The sequence below is a fragment of the Pelodiscus sinensis genome, chromosome 16 (assembly GCF_049634645.1).
Source record: "Pelodiscus sinensis isolate JC-2024 chromosome 16, ASM4963464v1, whole genome shotgun sequence".
Taxonomy (NCBI): domain Eukaryota; kingdom Metazoa; phylum Chordata; order Testudines; family Trionychidae; genus Pelodiscus; species Pelodiscus sinensis.
In genome coordinates, this window is record NC_134726.1 from 32659529 (window position 1) to 32678670 (window position 19142).

A 19142-nucleotide genomic window follows, 5' to 3' on the forward strand; every position below is an offset into this window, starting at 1 on the left:
AGCTGTAGACAAACATTACTAGACTGATTATGGAAATTGAGAATGGACTAGTGAAGTTAGTATTAACCTGTAATTCTTCAGCACAGGAATCGGCTACTCTGCACTGTTTTTTAGGCTTAGGTCTATACTTGAAAATGTTACTGGTATAACCATATTGGATAGACTTAAAAAACAACAAATAGTTTTTAAAGTGCTACCAGACTAAGTTGGTTACCCCCTGAAGCTTATGTTGGATAGGGATGGGATTTTATCAAAATAGTTATACTGGTAAAAGCTCTAGTGTAAACACAGTTATACCAGTATACTTATTCCCTTCCCTCTACAGAAATACATATACAGGTTTAACCTCTCTAGTCTGGTGCCCTCGGGACCTGACCAGTGTTGAACCAGAGAATTTGCTGAACCACGGGAGGTAGATATTGTCTGGTAGTATTACCAATATTTCCACTGCTTACTGGGCTCTTAAAAGACATTTAGGGGTAAATTAGAGCTAAACATGGAGAGCCAGGAGTGGTGGCTGTAAACAAACTTTAAGGGACTGCAGGACATTTGGCCACACCCATGATAAGTGGACATCCGGCTAACAAAAAGCATGCTGGACCACGGATATTGCTGGACCAGAGCGTGCTGAACTAGAGAGGTTGAACCTATGGCAATAGCACCTTTTACACAGAGATAACTGTACAATATGGGACGGGGGGGTGTCCATACAAGGCTAGTAGAACGTTCTAGCATATACAAGGCTTTGATCTTTTCCAAGTATTTTGGGTCTGCTAGAAGTTACTTTTAATTCTGTTTATTTCACCACCCCCAAGTGCAATTTGTCAGCACCCTTCTATGTGCTGCTTCTTCCATGCTTAAGGCAGAGATTTCTGAGGACTCTCTCCCTCAGGATTTTTTTTCCAGATTCTCCCTCCCATTGTTTTCTCTGTCTGGGAGAATCTCTGCACAAGTACTTTGAAGAATCTCCGCACAAGATTGAAGAATTTCATAAACCTAATGATTAAGCAAAGACCATATGGCAACACAAATTTAAGTCTCCCGTTCTTGCATTCCATTCTTCTTCCTTATCTTATATAGTTTTTTGGAATGAATGGTACCTGATTGTGTACCATTTTCCCCAGCCTAGTTTCTGTTCTTGTTCTATCCCTTATTTTTGACATTGTGGCATCCAGCAAACATCCAGTCATTAAGCAAGAAAAGAAATAAGAACTTTTGGAGACTCCCTGTCCTTTTTCTGAACTGCCACAGTAGCTAGCTCCTGTTGCCCAGGAAGAGAGGGTTTTTTTGCTCCCTACTATATATAATTTGTTTTAGTTGCATGTCAGTTTGATTCCTAAATGCCTTCAGATTTCTGAAAAGGTAGTAAGTACATAAAATGAATTTGCTTAGTTTTCTATTTTTCCTATCTCAAGTAGATGGTATGTGGTTGCAGGTTTAGAAACCTACTTAGATAACTGGCTCTAATGTATGATTCAGTGTAGATTCACTGTAAAAGCTTTAGCCTTTGTGCTTCCTATGCAATTTTTGCAACAAATTAAAATATTGCTTTTTAACTGTTCCCTTCCATGTCTTATCATTAATCTGACATTTTGAATGTGGCTGTTCTACATGATGAATTGGGCAATTCCATCCTGCTTAGGTCATGCAGCTGAAGGGTGAGTATTCCAAGAGATGCCAAAACTTGGGAATGAAAGCACAACTGAACTGGTAATGTTGGAGATGGGCTTGACAGCTGCTGCATACACCCCCGCAGCAGAAAGATAGGGGACACTTCTGCTCTCATTATGCTGTAAGTTGTCCTTTTACACACACCACTGGTAGTGACATTTATAAGACTCTAAGCTGGAAAAATCAGCTCACCTGGAGAAATTTTAAGAAAAAAGCTGCATGCCTGCTTCCATCTGCCTAAGCCCATAGGCCATGTTGGAATCTGTTTTTTCCTCAAAGATCATGAGACACCTTTTGGGTCCTATTCCTCATGTCCTGTGATTTGTTTGGTTCTTGTTACTATTTTTGTTCTTACGACTAAGTTGTGACGTTCTTCCATACTATGAAATAGGAGTACATTGAGATGGGTACAGAGGATGGCATGTCTTCCAGGTTTGGTCTAGCTCATCTTAAAATATGGAACTCTTCTACACCGAGTAGAACAGATTGTTGGTTTTTTGGGTGGTTTATTGGGCGGTTTATTTTTTCACAGCACTGCTTGCTATGTTGTTTGATGTTCAGCTCTCCATTCTTACACTAAAGTACGACAGATGTCCAAGATCAGCTGGTCTTGATTTTAGCTCTCTCCCTGGCTATATCTACACTACACTGCTCTTCTGGAAACAGCTACTCAGATTGCAAAAAACAAAACAAAAAACTGGCACAGGCATTACCAAGCTTGGTTTGTTAAATTAAATAGTAACTTCTTGTCTAGGGCTAATTTCTTTTTCTAAAGATGATTTTAAATTATTTGTGATTTTACTGTTCAGCCGTTTTTGTAGTAAATGAAACACTATTTCTGTGGTAAGTCATTAGTAGTAACAAATATGTCCCCATGGGCCCAATACTTGCTTAGATGTCAGATAGAATCTGAGTTAGTTTTTTTTCTACTTTGCAAACATGACAGTCAGGACTATAGTTGCTATCTTGTCTGAATGAATCAGTAGACAGTCACGTGCAGCATAGCCAGCACCTATCGGCTATTGCGCATAACACGTACAGCAGCAAGCTGTCTTCCTCCCCCTCCTCCTGTAAGCAATTTGTGCAAACACAGCTAGTACTAAAGCACCACATGCTACTAATTTGTCAGGTGTACACTCTCAGTAGTGCTCTGTATAGCTGATAAATGCCTTGAAGTTTCTTTTGATGTGTCTCAAGCCCCCTGAAAAGTATTTTTTTGTTGTATGTAAGCTGACATACTTCAGTCCAGTAGATAATCTTTACACATTTGAACTTTAATACATTAATTTAAGCAGACATAAATAGAGCATGGTAGCTACTAAAGCAGTAGACATTTTTCCATGGTTGAAAAAACACACATGTTCAACCATTGCATTTTCTAGATTGAAAATGTAAATGCTTTCATGGAGTTCAGTGTTGAAGATACCTTAATTAACTCCTCATATTTTCTTTTCAGAATTTCAGATTAAGTATTCCTTTTTCTCTCACTTTTCAAAATAGAATGATTTATCTGCCTTTCTCTTGTAGCTCTTCTTAAATTTAGATGGACATTGTATAGTTTGTTAAAGCGTACAGTTGAAAGGCTCCTGTTTCCCAAGATTCATTCATTTTCTCTCTCTCCCTCTCTCACAAAATTCCTACAGAATGACAGCGTGATGTCATCAGATCAGCTGTGTCTAAAGGCTCCGACCTCACATAGGCTCCCTGCCCCGAATATTGTTCAGGGACCTGACCTGAGCAGCCTATGTCCCCTTTGCCTGGCATCCCAGGGCGTGTGCTCAGGTGCATGGGCACTTGGCTCACGGTCTGGGCTGGAGGAGTCCCAGCTCCAGCACTATTGTCTCCCAAGTTAGCGTGAGGGGGGAGTCAGCTCTGCTCGGCCCTTTCCCTCTCCTGGGTCTAAGCTGCACTGTTGGCTCCACCAGGACTTGCTCCAGGGCAACACTGCTGTCGTTCTTGGTGCTCACGAGCTGCTGAGCCAGCAAGCTCAGGTGCAGCGCAGAGCGAGGTTCCTTGCATCTCTGGCCGCCTGTCACCCCATCCTCCACTGTGTCCGTAGTGGCTGCATCAGTGGAACCTGCCGCCACAGCCGAGCAACCGCTGAGGCGTGTCAAAGGGGTGGCCCAGCAGCATTCGGAGCGGCTTCCAACATGGCCAAGCAGTTGCAGGGTAGCTGGGAAGGGAGTACCTGCCTCTGCATGGTGGCACTGACCCCCCCCACCCCTGTGTGCACCCCAGCCCACTTTCCATTCTCTGTGTCCTCAGCACCTCTCCTGCTCCCTCAGACTCCATCCCCGCTTCTCAACCTGGCATCCCAAAGGCATCCCTGCTCTCTACCCCTCCTTCCATCCTCCTCTGCCTCCCTTTCCATTTCCTCTGCCCACAGACATTCCCCTTTTATGAGTCACAGAACCCCAGCAATGCCACCTTTACTGCCCCTTCTCTGCAGGCAGCTGTCCAAATCCTGCTGTCTCAGCACCTGGAGTAGCCTTCCTTCTCAGCCCTACCCTTACATGTAGAGGCCAGGGTCTGCTTGAGTTACAAAATCAGACTACTTTCTTTGATTTCATTGCTCAAATTTTTCATTAACCTCTCTTATGCACACTCATCACATGACTATTTTGAACTCTTTTATATTTTTTTTTAAAAAAGTGGTCCGCACTTACAAAAAAAGCCCCCGCCCCCACAGATATTCCTGTGTACAGGTCTGGTGCCATTTCTTGGCTGGTTAGGTTGCCCATTTGTGAGGGGGGGTTAGAATGTGCATAGGGAAAGAGGAAGGAGGGGGAAGGTGTATGTGGGGATGGGTGGTGCAGTAAGGGGGGGCTAGTCAAAGTGAGGGGGGTATAGGAATGGAGGTGGGGGGTGGGCAAGGAAAGGATGGGTGGGTGTAGGAAGGGAGGTGGGGATAGGGATGGATGGAAGGGGATGGGCAGTGGGGTGGAAAGAAGGAGGGATTAGGGAGAATGGTGGGTGTAGGAGTGGAGGTAGGGAGATGGGAGTGTGGGAATGGAGGATGGAAGCAGGGGTAGGGATGCAAGGAAGGGGTTGGGCAGTGCACCATGGAGCTCCAGGATAAGGACTAGCAGCTGAGATTCCCCATCAGGCTCTTTCTTTGTGACCCAAATCTGGTTCTCATTAGGGCACAGGTGTGTAAAGCTGGGGACTCCCCCATGGTTCCACATCTCCCCATCGTGCCCTGTCTTCATGGAGCGTGTCCCAGCTTCCACAGTGGAAGCTCGCTTGCCAGCTAGAAGGGCACATCCGGAGCTCTGCTGCCCTGCAAAGATGGGCAGTAACTGAGAACGGGGAATTCTCTCCCTACCTGGCTGCTTGTAAACTAGCACCTGCCCCTTGCTAGTGAGACAGAAGCACCGGGAATGAAGGGGATTCGTTTGGAATTGGGCCCCATTTTACTGAATGTGTTTGGTTTTCATTTATACATGAGGCCCACAAGCCGCCAGAGCATAACTCTTCCTGATAGGTCACTTCTCTGTAGCCCTGTGCCTGCTGCTAGAAGAGGCTCTGAACTCTGCCCATAAACTATTTTATTGGCTGATGGGGCAGGAGCAGGAAGTGTGTGTGTGTGTGTGTGTGTGTGTGTGTGTGTGTGTGTGTGTTGTCTGATTGAAGAGCACGAGCGGGTGCGATGGGCCAAGAGCATTTGGATACAGGGGCCCATCCAGGGATGTGGGGAGGGAGGGGGGGAGAAGAAGGATACAAGTGACTTGGGTGCCATGGAGAGTGCAGCTGGGCTCAGTGCAAGATTAACAGGCTCTCTGGCTGCAAAAGCAGCCAGTGGGAGGGGGGTTGGTGAGCGTAGCGAGCAAACGCCCCCTAGGTGGTTTTTTTTTTTTTTTTAAAGTCATGATTAAAGGATTGCATGAGAATAAGTTGTAGTCCTCTCTCTTCCTGTTGTCCGGAAAGTTCTTATTGTTCACTTTCTTGCATTAAAGCAACATTGTAGGGAGGAGAATAGATTGTATTTATATTTTTTCTGATATGTTAAAACTCCTGTAAGTTGGTTTACAAAACTTAGCGCAACTTAATGCTTAACTCTGCGTTTCATTATTTTATGAGTAGGGAGATATTTTCATCCAAATTTTTGTCATTTTTTAAATGTCAATCCAACACACCGTTTACTGTTTGGAAAATTTCTGAAGGAATAGCTTTAAAAGACAGCATAGAGGTGATCTTTCATTCCTTTTGAATGGAAACATGAAAACTAGAGATTAGGAAATTCTCATGTCAATCTAGAAGACACTGAAGTCACTATAAAATTATACCATTTGAAGTGTTTATTCTTGTTTTTATCATTACAGGAAATGCAAGGAATTAAAGGATATGTAATTGCAGTAATGGACAAAAAGCTTTGTTTAGATGACAAAATTGACAGTGTATCAGTAATTTAAGACTTTGTAGGGTATGTCTGTACTGCAGTAAAATGCCTGCGGCTGGCCTAGGTCCGCCAACTTGGTTTTGCAGGGCTCAGGTTGCTGGGCTGTAAAATTACTGTGTAGACTTTCAGGCTCTGGCGAGAGCCCAGGCTTTGCGACCCCGTGACAAGTCTAAGTCCTGCAGGCTCATTCACCTGACCCAGCAGAGTGGTAGGTATTTTACTGCAGCATAGATGTACCTCTGAGTTGGCAGAAGGAAGGTCTAGTCTTCAGGAGAGGCAATCCTAACATGTCTTAAGGAAATTCACACATTCCCCTTTTTGAAGTTGAAATTAAATTTGCAGGCTCACAGCAGTGGTTTGAATGAAATCTTAGTTTTGCTAAAATGTAGCCTAGAAATTTAGCATTCAGGTTGTACTTCTCAAATAAGGGACCTAAAATTCAGTGATCAATTTTGGCCCAAGATCTTATTTCTTGATAGAATATAAGATCAGCAGAAATGTTTTTGTGAAACCTGAAGGAAAAAAATAGAAATAGATCTTTACATATGTAAGCAATCTCTAGATTTTTTTTACTTACTGATATCCACAAATGTGAATAGATAATATACGTGGTGTAAATCTTTAGAGTGAGAAGGTGCCAATTTTGAGTAGAATTAATTTTAAGACACTAAGCTTAAGTTAGATTTAGCTACCCCTGACTACCTCTGGATTGGCAGGACATTTCCCAGTTGCCCTGAACTCAGGGTGACAGCTCTAGAGGGGAATCAGAAAACCTGTTCTGGAAAGCCATGCTGTGATTTAACTATTCCTTTTCTTCAGTCTAGGTTATTGCCCCAGGAGCATATGTGTGGTACCTAGTATCTTCTTTGGTGCCCCACAAGCATTCTCTGATCCCATATGCCATAATGATTTAAAATCACTGAATCTTGTATGTAAAAGTTTGTTTTCCCTCTGTTTTGTATAGACATTTCTTTATCCTCTAATTTTATTAGTTTAAATTTAGAGAGCTGGAGCTGCCCAAAGTGTTTGGTAGGGAGAATCTTTTATTTCTGACATGCCATTTTTCTAAAGCTCTAGCTGTGTATGTAAGATTTAAAGTTTTAAGCAGATATTTCTTTAATTTCTTCTTCTCCAAACAGAAAGGAGAAAAGGGTTTGCAGCATATTAAGTTTACTTGTTTTACATACATGGAGGTTCTATCAGTGCAACTGAAAAGCAGAAGTATTTTTTTTGAAAGTTTTGCTGATCTGAAACACTTAATGGCAGTAATTATAACTGTTCTGAATACCTCCCATGAAGTTGAGCCCATTAGCATTTCCTTTTGAAGGGTAGATTTTTATCTTTTTGTTGAGGTTCATTAAGCAGTGTGACACTGGCTGAAAGGTGGTTACATTTTAATAACTTTGTCTTCAAGGAGTATCCCTTGGTGCTCTGCACCAGGATGTGTACCCACCAATGCGCTCTTGTTTAGAGATTTTTATCTGCAGTGTTTGTGGGTCTGTGCTCTAGATATCCTCATGCTCTGGGACAGGGAGGGGATGGACATGCCACCACTCAAGTTCCTTCTTAATATCCTGCAGGTTGAGACGGTGTCAGTTAGCTGATTGCTGTGTCTCTTGACTAGTCTTCTTTTCTTTAGTATTTTTCTTTCATTTCTTTTTAGTGTTTTGTACTTGAGGGTGGCTCCCCTTCACCTTTCCTCTTTTGCCCAATTTGGGCCTTTATTTCCCCCCCCCCCCACCTACTCCCCCGCAGGACTCAAGTGCAAGCTATGCTTAAGAGCCCAGACTTTGTTGCCAGAACTCCTGCAGATCTCCCTGCCCCCAGTGATGTACATTCAAACTTCCTCCCCAGCCTGGAAGACACCCATGTCCTTGCCAAATGTAAGTTCTGCTTGGGTTTTAAAAGTAGATCTAACCAATTGAGCAAAGACAGACTAATAATCCTGTTTATGAAGTGGTCTAGATCTGTAGAATTTGATTCGCTTTCACAGCTCCTGCTGCAACAGTAAACAAAGCTCCTGAGGGGACTGTAGATCCTCAAAGAAGAAATAACCCTTTTGTCCAGAATGGGATATAAAAAGGGGAAGGTCACCCCTTGAATCTGTGTCTCAGGAAGCCCCATGTCTGGATAAAGGTATCTTGGAAGGTCTTATCCCCTCTGATACCAAGATAATGCCATAAACCAAGACACTAATAGCTAAGCAAGCTAGAGTGGCACCTGCGTTAGCACCACAGTACCTTCAAAACACAAGAACTCCAGAGCGAAGCCAAAGTGGTCATCAGTATTTTGTTCCATAGCCACACATGGGAGCTGACAGCCATGCTGGGTCCCTGGGCAAGATAGGAGGGTGCTCCATGCTCCTGGAAGAGGCAGGGCCTTGGGTGGAAGGGTGAGGGTGGGGGGGTAGCGAGTGCACCATGCCAGCCCCCAGTGTCACCTAGAGCATAGCGTGCCCCCCCAGCCGTTAGGGCTTCCCTCCCCCACCCCATCCTCCATCAGCAGGCCTGGTCTCACACAGAGGCCATGCCAACTGCATACTTTGGTACCATCTCTGGTACCATCTGACATGAGGATTCCAGAGAGTCCCTATGGAAAATCCCCAGTGCCATCCAGGCTTCTTGTCAATGAGGACCTTTGAATCACGGAAGACTTTAAATCACTGTTACTGAGGCATACCTGATGACATTTTGCTGGTTCCAAATTGCCTCCCAGAGCCTGCTTTTCTTCTGATTCTACCATCTTTGGTAGTGATTAATCTTCTGTTACCAGCATGGTCACAAACTCCACTCAGAGTCCTCAAAGGTACAAAGACGCATTTCCAAATGGTACCTATATAAAACATGGAGACCTGCGTGAAGGGTTAGAATCTAGAAGAAACATGTACAAGCAAAGCAGGGACAGAGGAGAAACAAGGAAATGTAGAGGGAAAATCTAATGACCATCTTAATTCTAGTTTAAGAAGTATGGAGAATAATCAAGCAGAATTAGTAATACTAGTGAATAATCACAGTTATGACATAATTGATCTCTCAGAAACTTGGTGGGATAATTCATAAGGGCGATGTCTTGGTAAGTGTCTGTTGTGGACTATCTAACCAGGAAGAAGAGGTGGATGACGTTTTTTTTTGTTTGGTTTTTGTTTTTGTTTTTTAAACAGCTAACAAAAAAATCCAAACAAAAGGACTTGGTCGTGATGAGGGGACTTCAGGTACCTAGACATCTATTGGAAAAATAACACAGCAGGACACAGACTTATTGCTGAGCTCCATTAATGTTTCACCTAGCAATGTGTGTGCCTGCTCTCTCTCTTACACACCCTACCCACCCCATTAAGGGGTTTTCAGTGTTCAACCACTTGGCCACTGTAAGGTGGTTCAAAGGTTTCTTTATTCTCTTCTCTCCTGTCACACAACTAATTCTATTATGGGACCTTATCTCAGTCCTCAGTGCAGTGAGACACCCCCCCCCCCCCATCTGTACCTATAGTGAATTGTTTCCTCTTTTATTTGTTCCTTAATATCTTGTTCTTGATAGCTAGCACCTCAGCCAGGAGGATAGGATACATTTGTCTTAAAGGCTGATTTACCATACACGGTGTCTCAGCGAGATAAGTGGCATGATGTCTACACCCTTGCTTTGTTCTTACAGTGCCTTGAGAATTCCATGTTAATCAGGAGTTTCACCCACTGGCAATTTACCCCAACCCTCAGTCTTCAAGAAGAAAAAAAAAGCACCCAGACACTGGACCTAAGAACTCTCACCTTTTACCTAGAAAAGGGACTAAGCCTTTTAGGGACTTGCACAGGCTTTTCGCCTCAGTGGCAGAATGAATGAAAGGACAACTGATTTCTACACAAAGGTTGTCTAACTGGATTTCGGGCTACTTCTCTTATGACGTCTTGGGGGTTGCCCCCTCAGATGGTGACTTCTCATTCCACCAGGGTCTTACCCTATCTCGGGCAACCATCTGGTCTTTGGTACACACATTTTTGCCAGGACTGTGCTCTCTTGCGTGCCTCCAGAGCTGATGTAGCATTCAGTAATGCTATTCTATAGCCCTTACTGAATCCACTTCCTTGTCATCATCCTCATTAAATGCTAGAGAATCTCCTGATGTGGAGCACCGATAGGGTCACTTCTTGAAGAGAATGAGGGTATGTCTATACGACAGGTTTTTTTAGAAAAGCGGTCATTTTTCTGAAAAAAAACTTCAGTTATGTCCAGACTGCAATCGTGTTCTTCCGGAAAAAAATCCAAATAACAGAGGAGTTTTTCCAACATTAGTAAACCTCATTCTATGAGGAAGACGCCTTCTTTCGAAAGAAGAGGAAAGAGGGAAAAACATAGGTGCCCTGGTGGCCACTCCGTCCATAGTAATCACAGCTGAAATGCAAGATAGTGTCCATTCAATGTGGACGCTATCTTTTGAAAAAGCAGATCGCTTTTTTAATGCGCTTTCGCACTGTGGACACTCTTTCGGAAGAAGTTTTTCTGGAAGACCTCTTTTGGAAATGCTTCTTCCAAAAGAAGCCTGCAGTCTAGACATAGCCTGAGAGCTCTTGTATGTTTTTCTGTGGTTCTTTGTCATGTGTGTTCTGTGGGTGTTCCACTACTGGCTCTCTTTCCCCTCTGCCTCAGAGTCAGTAATTGTACAATGTGGTGGTATATTTGCCTCTTGCTCGTATACTCTGGTACTAGAGCACAAGATGCAAGAGGCCTAGGCACAGACCCATGGATGCAGCTGAGAAAAATTTCTGCTCAGTATTGCACAAGTGTGCATGCTTCAAGATGTGGAGCACCCATAGGGGGACACATCTTGAAAAACTCCAGTTACTGTCCAAGGTAAGTAACTCCTTCTGTATTCTTTTTCTGGATTCTTACTTTGGTATCTTGAGATTTGGATTCTGGCTCTGTGTTGTTCAATGAACTTTTGTGATAAGACTGATATGAAGTAATTCATATACCCTGACCTATAGTATAGACCAAGACTTGAAACAGTTTTTGAGAAAGAGTCTTAAAGTCACTAGCCTTGACTGCCTTTCCACAATAACTTAAATAACAAACACCGAGGAACCATGTGGTGCTTGTGGTCATGAGACTCCTCACTGTTTTTGCAGTTAGACTAACATGGCTACCAGGGCTGAGACTTAAACAACAAACAGTTCTTCAGATTGGACCATGTGAAGCTAGTTACCTGAAATAATTTTCAAAGTGTCCCCTTATACTTTCAGGTGATGACAACCTTTACTGTGGCTGTTTTCTATTTCCTGTCCTTTCTCTTCATCCTCCTCTGTAGACCCAACTAAAGGAATCGAGCATCATTCTTATTTGATTTATTGAGGGTAGTACTTTAGAATATCATTTCCCACCTCCCTTTCCACATCATTATATAGGTCTTAAGTGGCATTAGAATAATGGGAAACATAATGACCTAGCAAGAAATGGGTCTTAAGCAGGCAGATTGCATGGTACTTAAGATATCGATAGGGTCTTGCTTGGTACCAAGGCATGAGAATGCAGTTTTAGTTCTAAAAGTAGTAGTAAACCTGCACTTCATTATTTTTTAATTTTTCTTTCAGCCCTGCACCTCCTTCCCTTGGAAAAGTTGAGAGTAGGTGGAACTTTTTTTTAAAAGACTGTCATTTCTGTAAAAACAAATTCTGAGCAATTGCCAAAAAAAAAAAGAAAAAGAAAAAAGCCTTGTTATAAAAGCCCAAGGAAAATGAGAAGCTAGCTTTGTGCTTTCTTGTTAGTGCAGGCCTATGCCATGGTGTTTTTATTTATTTATTTCCTGTTGTAAAGCATACTGTTTCTGCCTTGCCTTTTTGGAAGGCAGATGTTCAGAAACTTCTTACTAAAGAATGATGTGTAGTGGCTCAGAAGCTTCCTAGCCACTGAGTCCAGCTGGCTGGTGCAGAGGCTGTATTTGTTTTGTTTTAACTAATTTTATAGCAACACTTTAATTTAAACTGCACTTTCTGCATTAAATGACAATCCAAGTACAATGTCCATAAATGAAGCCAAACACTGTAATCTACTAATTTGTTTTCAGTGTGTGGTATTATGTAATCAGGCAGCTTAGTAGAAAGGAAGATTTGGAAATAATACGGTGGATGTAAAATGGAGCTAAAACTGAAGTGTTCAGCCTTTGTTGAAGCAAATATCTATATTCAGCTGAAGGTTTTGGCACAATAGACTTATTTACCACTATTCTATCTTCCACTCCTCATAAATACTGGAGACTAGTGCAGGAGAATTAATATTGTCTAATAGCTTAGCACATATCTTGTCAGATCTCCACAATTGTGTGCATCACTTATGGCCTAATTTTCAGAGGTGCTAAGGGTCTGCAGTTGTCATTGAACTTAGTATACATTGTAGATACTGGGAATCTCTGAAAATCCAGCCATCTGCATTTCAGGCTTGACTGGGCCATCTGCGTGAACATTGAAAAAATAACCAAAAACCAAACCTGAAGTTGAGAGAGAATTTGGGTATATTACAGAGCTTACAGGGCATGATGTATCTAAGTTGTAAGCTAGCCTTCCTCTTGCCACATTGATTGTTCCCTAAATATGACATGCGCTCTCTTCCTCTTCTCCACTGCCCTCTATACTTCTGTAAAAAAAGAGTATTTTTTTTCTCTGTTCTTCCACTCCCACATCAGACCCTCTTCATAGCCAAGAGGCAGCGTTACTCTGCAGCTTTCCCTACCTTCTTATTACACTTCCCTGCGGCTTGGGATATCCATGTTGTTGTTTTTTTACCTCTCCGTTTTTCATCTTCTCTACTGGATAGGTACTGTCCTTTGCATCAGATCCATCTTCTCTAGTGGATGGGTACTGTCCTTTGCCGCAGCTCCTCACAGGTTTCCTAAGTGATAGTCCAGTGAACCTGATTTATTGTCAGTTCTACTGCCACCCACAGGAATCTGGGTAGTATCAGTAAGATTGACATGGTCATGGTGTGTGTGTGCATTCTATGGCATAAGAAAACAGCAGAGGCATTAGTACAAGAGCCAGCACTATTGTTGCAACTTAGGTCCTGTTTGGAAGGCTATCTTCACAGCCTTACGGAAGCTTTAATTTTTACAAAAAAATTAGGATCTGAAGTTGACCGCAATAGATGTTTCCTGCTTTGCTGGAGTGAGGTGAAAATTTTAAGACACTCATACTCTCTCTCACGCTCTGGTCTGGTACTCATTGTAGATGTTGCTTGGGCTTCCTGGTGAAATGAAGACTTGAGCCTACTCTGGACTAGAGGTCTTGAAAAAATACATTACTGTGTAATTGTAGTTTTTACATAAATATCAAAATACAAATTTAGGGCCTGACTGTCCACTCGGTTCACTTATAATTTATTAAACATCAGGCAGATATGTGCTTGATCAGTATTGAAGTAAACTATGGGGAGATCCCACTTCTACGATGACCTTGGGTCTCTGCTCTCCAGGCTTTTAAGGATTCAGCTATATGGTTGAGGAGACACTTACTTTCTCTAGGTAAGTTAAACATGCCACTTAAAGTTTTCTCTCTTTTTAGGGGATTGGAAGAATATGATGCAGGTGTGCAGTCAGTGAAATGGCAGAAGGGAATGCAATCTTCTGAATCAGTAGTTAAATCCAGTGTCAGTCCATTCTTTCTTCCCCCACATTATTCAAAAGTGGATTAGGATACTGTGACATAGAAGGGATTATATTGATTCCTATGGTCCTGTACTGTTCTGCTGTAACCCTGTGTGTGTGCCTCGGTTTTCCTGGGCACTGCACTGGTACGTGACTGGGGATTAGAATGTTGGGTGTGGCTCTGACTGACGGGGAGGCTGTTCAAGGCTGCCCCATTTTAGTACGCACACAACAGTAGCTCAGGCTGTCTTGTAACCTGAGCCTAGGTGGAAGATTCTATAGGTGACACACTTTGACGCTGGACAACGGAGGAGGCAGGGCTGTCTGCAGAGTTGGGACTGGCTGCGGAGTGTGTCTGCTCGGCTGGCTGAGAATGCAGGGAGTGGGCCCAGAGCACTGGCCCTGGGTCCCCCTCTCTCCAAGTTGTATTGTACTGACTGCTTCTGGTTCCTATGCTAACCAGTCTGTGCTACACAGTGTCCCTGTCAGTGAAAAAACCTTCTGTTCTAATTGCTGGCTGAGACACATCTGACTGCAGATGGGGATGCAGGGGCCGGTGATTCCCCCACACTCCGTGACCGATACCAAGAGCCTTTGGCCTAAACTTTGAAAAGTGACAAAACTATGGAATGCCTTGCTTCAGAAAGTCAGCGAGGACAATACATTAAAATTTTTTAAAAGAATCGGCTATATATATGGATGTCAAGGCTAGGATGTCAACGTATAGTCAACTACACGACTAACTGATAAATGTATGCATCTTGATTAATGTTGTTGACTACACGCACTCCTCCCTATCCTCCGCACGCCGCCCCTCTCCTCCCCTCCCACCCCTTTAGTGCCTCGGTGTCAGTAGCAGTGAGCGGGGGAGCTAATACGGGAAGCTGGCTCTGGAAAGCCACCTGCCCCTCCCCCCCTTGCTGCCTCCCACAGAGGCAGTGGAGGGGGAGAAGGGGGACTCCTGCCTCCCACCTCCACTACTGCCTCTATTAGAGGCAGCAAGGGAGAGTGGCAGGGAGGTCAGTGTTGTCGAGCAGCATTACCAATACTTCTACTGCTTACTGAGTAGAAGACATTTAGGGGTAAACTAGAGCTAAATAGCAGCATAGAACACAGAACCAGGAGTGGTGGCTGTAAACAAACTGTATGGTACCACAGGAAAGTTGGCCACACCCATGATAAGTGGGCATCAGGCTAACTAAAATCATACCAGACCACGAATGTTGCCAGACCAGTGAGAGATTTCTGGACTAGAGAGGTTCAACTTGTACATATTTAAATTTTAAGCTAGAACTTTTGTTACCTTTTGGTGTGGTGGAATTAAGTAAATTTTGCAGTTTTCCAAAACAGAAAAATATGGAAGCTGTCTGGGTTCTTGTATATTTTATTATTGTTTGGGGCTCTTTTGATAGCAGGGGGTAAATAACTTTCTAATTCAAGATTTAATATTTTTTCCTGATACATTCTCTTTGAAATGCAAGCTCTCCAGAACAAATAAATGTTTTAATGTGCATCATCAAGTGTTACGCTATTGCAGTAGAAGTTAATGTTTTAAGATATTGAAATATGAACTGCTTTTCTGGGGAACAAACATCTTCCTTCCTCCTCTTCCAACTTAATCAGGTGTTCTTCATCAGTTGTGTGCCCTTAGTGATTATTTTAAATGAGGAAAAAGTTAAGGTTTGTCATTAGAAAATTAGCCTGTCCTACACAATCAGTTGAGTTTTTTAGGAAACTTTTCATCTTTCTTAGAGACATTGACTTTGAGATTGGTGCCCATAGTTGACTTGTAGTTCTGAAGGGATTAGGATATCAGTCTGCCTTGATCTTTTATCCTTGAGAGAGGGGCACTGATATTTCCATAGATCTGAGGATTTTAGGATCATGAGTTTCAATTTTTCAAGGCTACAAAGATGAAGGGCCTCTCACTGTACCCTAGTGAAGTGAATTAATCTTGTATTGTACAAGGCTACAGAGGGTCTCTGTCAAAGCATCCTCCGCTCTTAGCTTACTGCAGGCCACTTGAGAATTCGCTTTCACTCTTCGATTAGCCAGGCAATAGCTATGTGGTCATGTTTTAATTTTCCAGGCAAGCATAGGTGCTTCCTCAGATGCTGTTTTAGGCTAAAGTATTACTAATGGCCTAAGACAGTAGTACCTTAACATCTTGCCTGTCGTGGACCTACTTGTTTGAGAAATGGGATAGGAAACCACTTTTTTACCCTGGCTTTTATTGATGTTTAGTTGTGTGAGTGTTCCTCCTGTTGAGGTGTTTTAGCAGGTTTTATGCCCCCTCCTTTGGGGTCCTGTATTTTATTTTATATATATTTATTTATTTATTGTGTTTTAAAACATTTTGTAAGCCACCTTGAATATTTTAAATAGAGAGGCAGGATAAAAATATTTTAAATAAATAAATAATCAAAACCCTTTAGTTTTAGTCCAGGGAGCCGTAGTATAAAATGCAAATATTTATCGCAATCTGTAAGCTGTATTTTTGTGAAAAGCTTGTCCAGCTGTTATATCAGGATGGTTTCCTGTGGTGAAGACTGTCTACCTATACATTCATTGTCCACAGTTCTGTTAGTTTACTTTATATTTCAGGTTGGTGCAAATGAAGTATCTGTTGGGAGACAAAGTAGAAGCAGTCCATAATGGTAAAACCTCTTGTGGAAATACAGCTTTCATGAAGGATTTTTTTCTCCTCTCCCCCCTTCCACTGTTTAAGAGATTCTTTGAAGGATGGGGGAGGAGGGAATATCTTTTCTAATATTTTTTTCCAGTCTCTTACAGCATACATGCCAACATCATTTTATGTTCATGGTTGTCACCAGCATAACTGATGTCTACAGCTGTTGGTATAGTTCTAGGATTGGGGTTAATTTTTGCATCCTCTGGCGGCTTGCTCTGTAGCAATAAATGCAGGGGAAGGAGGGAAAAGGCAGCAGTCCCTAGAAACTCTTCAAAAATCTCGATAGCTATATGCAGCTTTTTTGAAAACACACGCAGGAGATTCTCCATCAAAATAACACTTTATAGGTAGGCCATACATTGGTTCCAGCCTATTTGAAACAGTGTTATTTTTAATGAAACAAACTATGAATAGGAAGAGTCTGTCGCTCATTTTCTCCTCTGTTCTCTTTTTCCCTCTCCTCTGCCCCTTTTATTTTATTTTGCTGAGTGTATTTGTCTCATAAATAAATCATGCCATGGAGAATATGTACTGTAGCAGTTCCCATCAGCCTTTCGTACTAGCAGAATTGCATTGACTTTGATGTGGACTAATTAAGTTCACATTTTCTATGGGCAGCTTAGAGTGGTTAAAGAAAATAGAGCTGAAATATCTATGCTTGTCTAAATGAGGCTCTCAAAGATTAGTAGAGCTTTGATCTCGATACCCCTAAGATTCTTTTTCTGGAAAAATACTGCCTAGAATATTCTTATCAAAGTAGCATGGTAGATTTTCCCAAGAGCATACCTATTTTCATATGAAGAATCAAATTCCTGTCTTTTACTGTGCACAAAGCATCTCTGCAACATGGGCTAAGCTGAATAGTACTACCTAATGTTGTGCAGAGTGATGTCTACTTACCTTGCCTACTGAATTATTTCTCAAGTCACGTGGTCCACAATTAGATCAATACATTACCTAATAGGACATTTGAAAACATTTTCATGATTTGCTGACACAGGGGAATGGTGAGGTAAAGTAATAGATTTTGTACTAGATCTTAGAACACACTACTGCGGTATTGGCAATTGTCTTGTACTCATGTGAAACTGGCTACTGCAGTGGTGCATTGCAGGAAATAGATAAAATCAACACAGAATATATACGTGCCTCATTATATATTCTGTAAACTTGGTTTTGAAGGGAAAGACTTGTACTTGAAATTAAGTATCAGTGCATCTTTCTATGAGAGAATATTTCCCATCTTTTCTTATGTAAAGATAATTTTTCCTTCAATATAAAAAGATGTGTAATTTCCCCTAAACAGTACCATTTATTGAAATGGACGCTTTCAAAGCACCATGGACTCTTATCCATCCTTCTGAGAATAGATAACAAGTTATGGACACCTGTACACAGTTGTGTATAGTTTAAGTTCCTGGTGCACTGAATGAGGCCATTTGCCATAAAAGAGCTAAATGTGAAATTTGAGCTTTCTCATTCAGCTTTAAGATCACTGATTGCTGTCTGTAGTAAAGGTATGTCTCATGTTGTTACTGCTGAAAATCATATTTCTTTGACGCCCTCCTCACCCCATGTGGCTGGATTTTAATTGCTTCATAATATTACCTGGACTTTATATTTCATCTGTGTAGTTTTTATATTTAGTCTGTGTAGCTGTGCTGGTGTAGTGTAGACACTATAGCAACCAATGGGGCTTCCCCACCACAGTAGTAAATCCATCCTTTTCAGTAAGTATACGTGTACATGAAGTGATGATTCAGTCAACCTAACTGTGTTGCACAGGCCTTGATGTTTTTCACAGTTGGAGCAATATAGCTAATTAAGCCTAGGTTTTAGATGTAGACCAAGCCTATACATGCACTCAAGTCCTAGGATCCTTTTCTTCTCCTCTCCACCCATCCCCAGTACTAGCTGAGGCATAAGGCTTGGAATCCTTGAGCTGCCAGATTGAACCAGAGCATCCTTGCTTCCATGCCTAAAACTTGTTTGAGGAGCCTTCTCTTGCTACTTTCCACTTGTGCTCCAAAACTTCTCTACCCTGTTGATGGAAGATAGTAGGCCCTATGGCTGTATGGTGATTTGGATGGAGTAAGGGACAGAATAATATAGAGACAGTCCATGACAGTAAATGCTGGATATATTTGTTACGGTAGAGAACAGGAAAAATAAGAGTGAAGAGATAGAGGAAAGAAAAGCAAGAAGAGAGTTCGAAGGGTGTTGTGCATGGGAGGAAGAAAGTGTAAATATTAAAATAATAAAAAGGAACGATTATTATACATTTTAGGTAAAGCATATAGTGACTCCTTTTTAAGTCTGCACGAACACTTCCATTTGAGGGGATCATTTTCAGCTGCTTACAACTATCATAGTTCAGGGCAACTGCACTGTAGTCTCCTTTATTGTACAGCCAAGGCACCTCTAAGGCTTCCAGCACTGCTGTCCATCACTTCTCTGGGTGGAGACATACATGTCTCTCCCTTCTATTAGGGGTATCTACAGACTGAATGATCCCCTGCCTTCACTGTGTTGTTCCCAGCAAAAGGCTACTTTGAAGGCCTCTCTTGCCTGCTCTTGAGAGAAATTAATAACAAAGTAATTGTCAATACGGCCCTTTCTGTGTGAGCATATTTAGTCTTAAGGTAAAAGCTTTATGGAGGCTACACGCTAAAAATAAAAGAACTGACACATAGGCCTTACCAGGGATCATCCCAATTCTGATTTGGGGTTTGGCACATGAATTAGGCCTCTAT

General features: G+C 42.1%; 1 protein-coding gene and 1 long non-coding RNA gene across 5 annotated transcripts in view; one reads left to right on the plus strand and one right to left on the minus strand.

The window, feature by feature from the left end:
* USP22 (ubiquitin specific peptidase 22) overlaps nucleotides 1–19142 on the plus strand; it is a 205709-nt gene that overhangs the window by 44289 nt on the left and 142278 nt on the right. The gene's annotated exons all lie outside the window — the stretch shown is intronic.
* Nucleotides 6449–19142, minus strand: part of LOC142818631 (uncharacterized) — a 41974-nt gene continuing 29280 nt past the window's right edge. For 2 of the 3 annotated variants that reach the window (XR_012896193.1, XR_012896194.1), the window contains 3 exons: nucleotides 8750–8902; nucleotides 8311–8433; nucleotides 7521–7644 (listed from right to left, as the gene is read on the minus strand). This is a non-coding gene — a long non-coding RNA (uncharacterized LOC142818631). Of the gene's footprint in view, nucleotides 6583–7520; nucleotides 7645–8310; nucleotides 8434–8749; nucleotides 8903–19142 lie in introns of those variants that run through there. The other variant, XR_012896195.1, reaches the window with a different exon arrangement.